This window comes from Monodon monoceros, unplaced genomic scaffold (genome assembly GCF_005190385.1).
Source record: "Monodon monoceros isolate NGI ecotype Baffin Bay Population unplaced genomic scaffold, NGI_Narwhal_1 Super_Scaffold_1, whole genome shotgun sequence".
Classification (NCBI taxonomy): Eukaryota; Metazoa; Chordata; class Mammalia; order Artiodactyla; family Monodontidae; genus Monodon; species Monodon monoceros.
The window spans coordinates 18,013,182-18,019,181 of NW_021703765.1; positions in this window are offsets into that span (position 1 = coordinate 18,013,182).

A 6,000-nucleotide genomic window follows, 5' to 3' on the forward strand; every position below is an offset into this window, starting at 1 on the left:
TGTGTTTCCGCGACTCCAGGCCAGGCTCCAGCTCAAACCACTCTTCATTTATCAATAATTGGGCCTTAATTTCATTTGGCAGTGGTGGAGCAGCGTGCTCAGCTTCCTCTCCAATAGATGAACACTAATTAGACTTTTTTTGGGGCGGGGGGTTGGGGGGGCAGGAGCCAATCTTTTGATTTTATTTTAAATACTTAACGATAAGCAAACTTCGAGCTTGTCCTTTGGAAAGGAAGGGTCTGTTTCACCCGCAGTTCATTATGAGTGATAATATATTGCAACGGGAACTCTTCAATTATTAGTGTTCCAATTTGATAAAGATGAGAAACATAGAAGAAGCCAAGTGGAAAAAGAAATATGAGGATGGACTGAGCTTATGCATCAAGTGTCTTAAAGCACTCTTCTTACTCTTTGCTGAGTTTTACTTCGATTCTTAGGTCTGCGTTTGTGTTTGTGTTATGTGTGTGTGTGCGTGTGAGAGAGACAGAGATTCACAAATATCTTACATGGAATGGCAATATAAGAGGGAAATTATAGAACAATTCTTGCAATTGTAAACAGAGGAAATTATTAGGATTATTTTTTCAGGTTATCATGTGAATTTTCAGACTAATTTTAATTAGTGCTTGCTTTTCTTTTAGGTGAATTCATTGTAATTGTTAGTAAAATGCCCGAGAGTTCCTAAAAGGGTTAGTGGTCTCCGCTACCATCCAAGTAGGAAAAACCTCTCCCCCAAAGGGTTTCCAATCATGTGTGTAAGAGAACACACCAAGTCCCTACTGTCTCATATAAACCAGCCCCAGAAGGACCAAAGATACATGGAAATATCTGTATACTGGCCACATCCCCCCCGCCCCCGCCCCCGCCCCCGCCCCCTTATAGCTACATCACGGGGATTAACATTCCTCTCGCAATGCCCACAGAGTCCAAGTGTTCATCATTCCCTTTTTTAAGCAAAGGGAAAACTGGTATGGCATGGCAGATCATGGGCTCTGGCGTTCCCCCTGGGTGGACCTTTCTCTATTGAAGGAGTTGTTGCTGGTTGCTCATTGGGATTGAAAATTGGCTGTGCTTTTCAGATTCTCTTGAGCTTCTTGCCTCTCCTTCCAAACACCACCCCACAATGAGTGACAAATGGGGGCCCTGCTTCTCCCTCAACTTCCAAGCACGAGCTTCTTGTCAGCAGGGAGCCCTATTGATCCACTCTTGAGATTTTGCTCTTCCCTGCCACTCAGACACTCTTCAATATCACGTTTATTAGTCTTCACTGGCATAGGTGACGGCGGCGATGCTGTCCTGAGGACTGATTGCTATGCCCAGATGATCTGTTGAAGTTGGCTGCCTGATCCAACATACAGCATAATTGAAGAGAACGAGGAACAGAATCCACTCCTGTTTCACCCCAGTAACTATGCCAAATTCAACAGAGAGCCCTCCATATGGTCTAACACAAGTGAGGTAATGTGGACATTATGCCATAATAAATGAAGTCTCATAGGTTTCAATGGCTCATAGTAGCTCTCAGGAATCTTTCCTAGCAACTCATGGGAAACTGAGCAGCATGCCATAAACGGGAAAGCCATAAATAACTTTGCAACTCAGCCACCAGGGGTGTGGTGAAATGCTGTGCTTGCATTATCCACTGTAAACACTGACAGACATGGTAGCACGTCTGCCATTTTGTAAGCAGGCTCCCCTGCAGACAGCAGGGGCACTGAAGGATTGGCATCGTACTTGGGAAAGATCCGAAAGCTTAAGGAATTGCGAGGACTAATCTCTAGAAAATGTGCTATTTGTAATTCCAGAGTAACAAGATTCTTAAAGACTGTTGGTACTTGTACTTCTAGGACATATTCAGTGAGGAAGAGAAAATAGAGTATTCATATGGTATATTGTATTATTACCTAAAACATTCATTGACCCTCCCTGTGGGAGGATTCTACCCCATTGACATTAAGCTTGGCCACATGATCTGACCAGTGAAATGCGACTGAATGTGTCACATGTCCATTCTCAGCATGACCTTTAAGAGCCATCATGTGATTCTGCCATGAGGCCAATAATATCCCAGAGAGGGGCTGCTCCATCAGCCTGGGTCTTGGAGTGAAGGCACGTGAAGCAGTGCCCCGGTCAACCTATGATGAGCATGTAATGTGAGCAGAATCAAACTGTTGCTGTTGTCAGACACAAAGATTTGAGGATAATTTATGACTGCAGAATAATTTACCTTAAGATGGCTGATATAGATCACTGCACAAGTTTAAGATAATATGGACTATTTCATTCTAATTACTTTAACATGCATATTTCACATTGGCAACCCATGAACCTGAACAAGCGATGATAAGAGGATTGGTTTTCTGTGAGATATATATATATACATACACATATATATACACACATATATATATGCATACACACACACATACACACTAGTCTCCACTACCATTGACCCTTCTCTTTTATTTGTACATGATTCTTTGGACTGACCTACAGCAGTTTGCAACCAGCATGTGTCTACCATTACTCTTGCATGTATGGCTGCTGGTGTGTCCTTTTCTCCTCCCTGTGTGATCTCCTATTTATGTCTCTAGTACTTGGTTAGCAGTCTCTCTCTCTCCTGGCTCCCTTAAGGAAAGAATTCAGAGGCCTTATGGAGTATTTCAAGGTTTGCTGATCTAGACTAGAGTACATCAGTGCCTGGTACGTGGCAGTAATGTAGTCACATTGAGCTTGCAACCTGTCATGCCCAAAAGGGATTGAATTAGTTGTCCCAAATCCCTCCTGGAAAATGCACGCCTGGGGATACTGTACTTGGAAAGAGGTTCCTGGAACTTAGCTTGAGGTCAAGGGTGGAGCAGACTTGGCTAGAGGTCTACAGTGGGTAGGGCCATGGTCTCTGGGGATGCAGCCAAGGAACTGGCACCTAAGTGAACACACTGAGCAGAGAGGTGGAGTTCAGGCATAAAGGAGAAACTGGAGACCAGAGCTCAGAGGAGGCTGGGAAAGGGAGGGAACCCCATGTAAGGTTCCCAGGGGCTCTCTAGCTGGGCCCCAGGCATCGTGTAATGTGCTCTTGGTTGCCCTTGGGGATGGAGGTTTCTGTTAAGAACCCAAACCTGCTATGCCCCTAATCAGCCCACTGTGTTTACATGTTGACATGAACAAAACTGTTCTCAGCCCTTGCACCACGGAGTATGGCTGTGGTCAGCCTCCAGAAAGGTGAGCCTGGAAAGCAGTAAACAAGACCTATGTTTATCCTTTACTCTCCATGAGGTGTCTGACCTCTGCCATCAGGGTGCTCCTCAGAAGCCTGGAACTCTTCACCATTCCTTGGACCAGGGCCTGACTTTCACACAACAACCTGAGGAAAATGAAGACAATTAAACTAGGTTTTCCTTAAAACTCACATAACTGATTTTGTGTGTGTGTATATAAATTTATGCACTGATGGCTTTGGTCTTTAAATTTACCTTTCTTTTATGTAACATTGATGATAATACTTGGTCATTTTTCTACTTTAATATCTTTATTTGGTCAAACAAAAAAGTAGTAAGCCAAATAAGTCTGAATTTTATTTAAACTTTACTGGTGAGTGAAGTCAAAAGTCTGGGAACCACTGATCCACACTGTCGCAAGGTTTTAGCTGGATCATTCCCCTGGTCACAGGAGACCTAAGAGAACTTCTGAGATTTACTGCAGACACAAATCTGATGACATTGGGAGGACCTGGGACATGGGGAAGATTAAGTCTGTTCTCTCCTGCATCTAGACACCCACAGTTGGGAAGATTCTGAACAAGGACAGAACCTCATTTTATCTGGGGCTTTCGAGGACTCTGAGAGAGCATATATGCGTATATTTTCCCCTGGAGACTTTGCAAATGGTCTCATAGCTTTTCTTGTGAGAAGATAGATTTATAGAGGGTACTGAATTCTGTAGAAAGTAGAAGTCTAGGTTTTCAGGATCACTTTACTTTTATCAAAAGTAGACCAGTCTGTGCAAGGTTGAAGGTTGTATTTGGCTATCTTCAGGCTCCTCACTGTGCAGCCCATGCCCTTGTGAACAACAACAACAAAAAAACCAAAGAGCATCACTCATCATCCAGCTATACAAGGGTTAGGTCGAAACCCACTGCAGTCATCCACCAGCAGTGCACCCTGAGCAGAATTCAGGATGAAAACCAGGATGAGGCACTCTGTGCTTTGGATAAATGGGTCCCTAGAAAATTAGATGCATGTCTCAGGAAGAATTTCAATGATCCCAGATTCTTGCATTTTCCTATACATAGAACAGCACTATAATCAACTTGAGATATCTGTTTCCTGTGATTAGTAGTAATCTTTTCTCACAATGTATGCTCGACTGCATGCATTTCCTAGCCAAAAATTCATATAATTACTGGCTCTTCCCCTACCTCTTTGGAGCAGTTCCTCAGAACTGTCTCCTGTGCCATAGTCCTCAGTAAGACCCTAAACAATACTCAAACCCATAACTCTTATGATGTGTTGACATCCCTTTCTGGGTAGAGCTTATTCCTAGGTTCCCAACGACTCACATTGTCTACAACTCCTTAAGAATATCTGTGCTGGAAAAAAATAAAAATAAAAAAGAATATCTGTGCTGGTTAGGATTCTTTGTCGCTGGTGTGGAAGAGGAAAAATAATTTTCCCTCTACCCTTCTGAATTTTTAGCTGAGACCCCTGTGACCAAAGACAGATCAACAAGAGAAAATAATAAACAAAATTTTATTAACATGTATACCATGTGGGAGAAACCCAGGGAAAAAGGAGTAACTTTCACAGGTGGCTTAGAATTCAGACTTAAATACCATCTGAACCAGGAAAAGGGAGGGAGGATGTAGGCCTCTTAAGAGAGAGTAAATGATTTTTAGAAAGGATGAAAGGGCCCTCAGAAGAACAGATGAGAGATGTGATGATTTGTGACAAAGTCTGTCCGGGTGTGGTGCCTACTTCTTATCTCCTTTCCAGGATAAGAGTCCTTCTTCCTTAGTTGAATATACTCCCAGGGAGGGGATTATGACAATAGAGCTCCTTCTGAAGGATCTGTCTTCAGGAAGATAAAGGGGATTCACAGAAAGCCTCCCTGCATTTACTGTTTTTCAAGTGCCCACAGCTCAAAATAATCAATATACCAAAGCAGCATATTTTGGGGTGTTGTCCTTCACTAGCAGCAAAAAAACAACTGTGACTACCTTCGATGAAAGGAATTTATTGAAAGGATAAGGTATCCTTCCAATAACTACCATTAGCATAGTTCCTAAAAATCAAAAGCTATCTAGAGAAAATAGACCTTGAAAGATAAGAGTTGTTCTAAGGACCTAAGTCGTGGGAAGTAAGCGACAGTCTTTTCAGCATGCCAGCACTGGGATGAATCAACTCCAATCATTTTTTTTTTTTAATTCTTGTCATGCTCTCCATATTTAAATTCCTAATATCCTGGCTAGTGTCATGCACCCATCCTTGTCCTAAGGAGGGCAGGACAGCCTAATGGACGGTTTTATCAGGACCGTAGGCAATGAGAGAGGGGAAGTCCCCAAAAAGGAGGCTGAGGGGCTGTGACCAGAAGGCAAAGGATGGATTCTGCATGGGCAGAACAACGGACGCTTTAGTCTCCAAAGAGAACTTTCTGCTCTGCATTCCAGACTTAGACCTCCAACGGCCCCCCAAATCAAACTGATCCTTAGCAAGATGGTACCTTGTCTAGAAACAAAAACACTCTAAAAACCAATGGCCTGAGGGGCAGTTAACTATTTCAGCAAGAATAGCAACTTAAAAATCATTTCATCGTAGTAAAAATTAACACTGCCTAAGGAGAAGATGGAACTGCCTGGGGTTCCATGAGGGAATTTAATAAATCTGATCGGTGACCTTAGTGCAAACCTTTGAATGGTAATAGGAAACAAAATTTTGCCTTCTAATCATATTACCTCTCCCAAATCATTCACCAAGCTGAACATTTTAACTAGCCAAATAATTG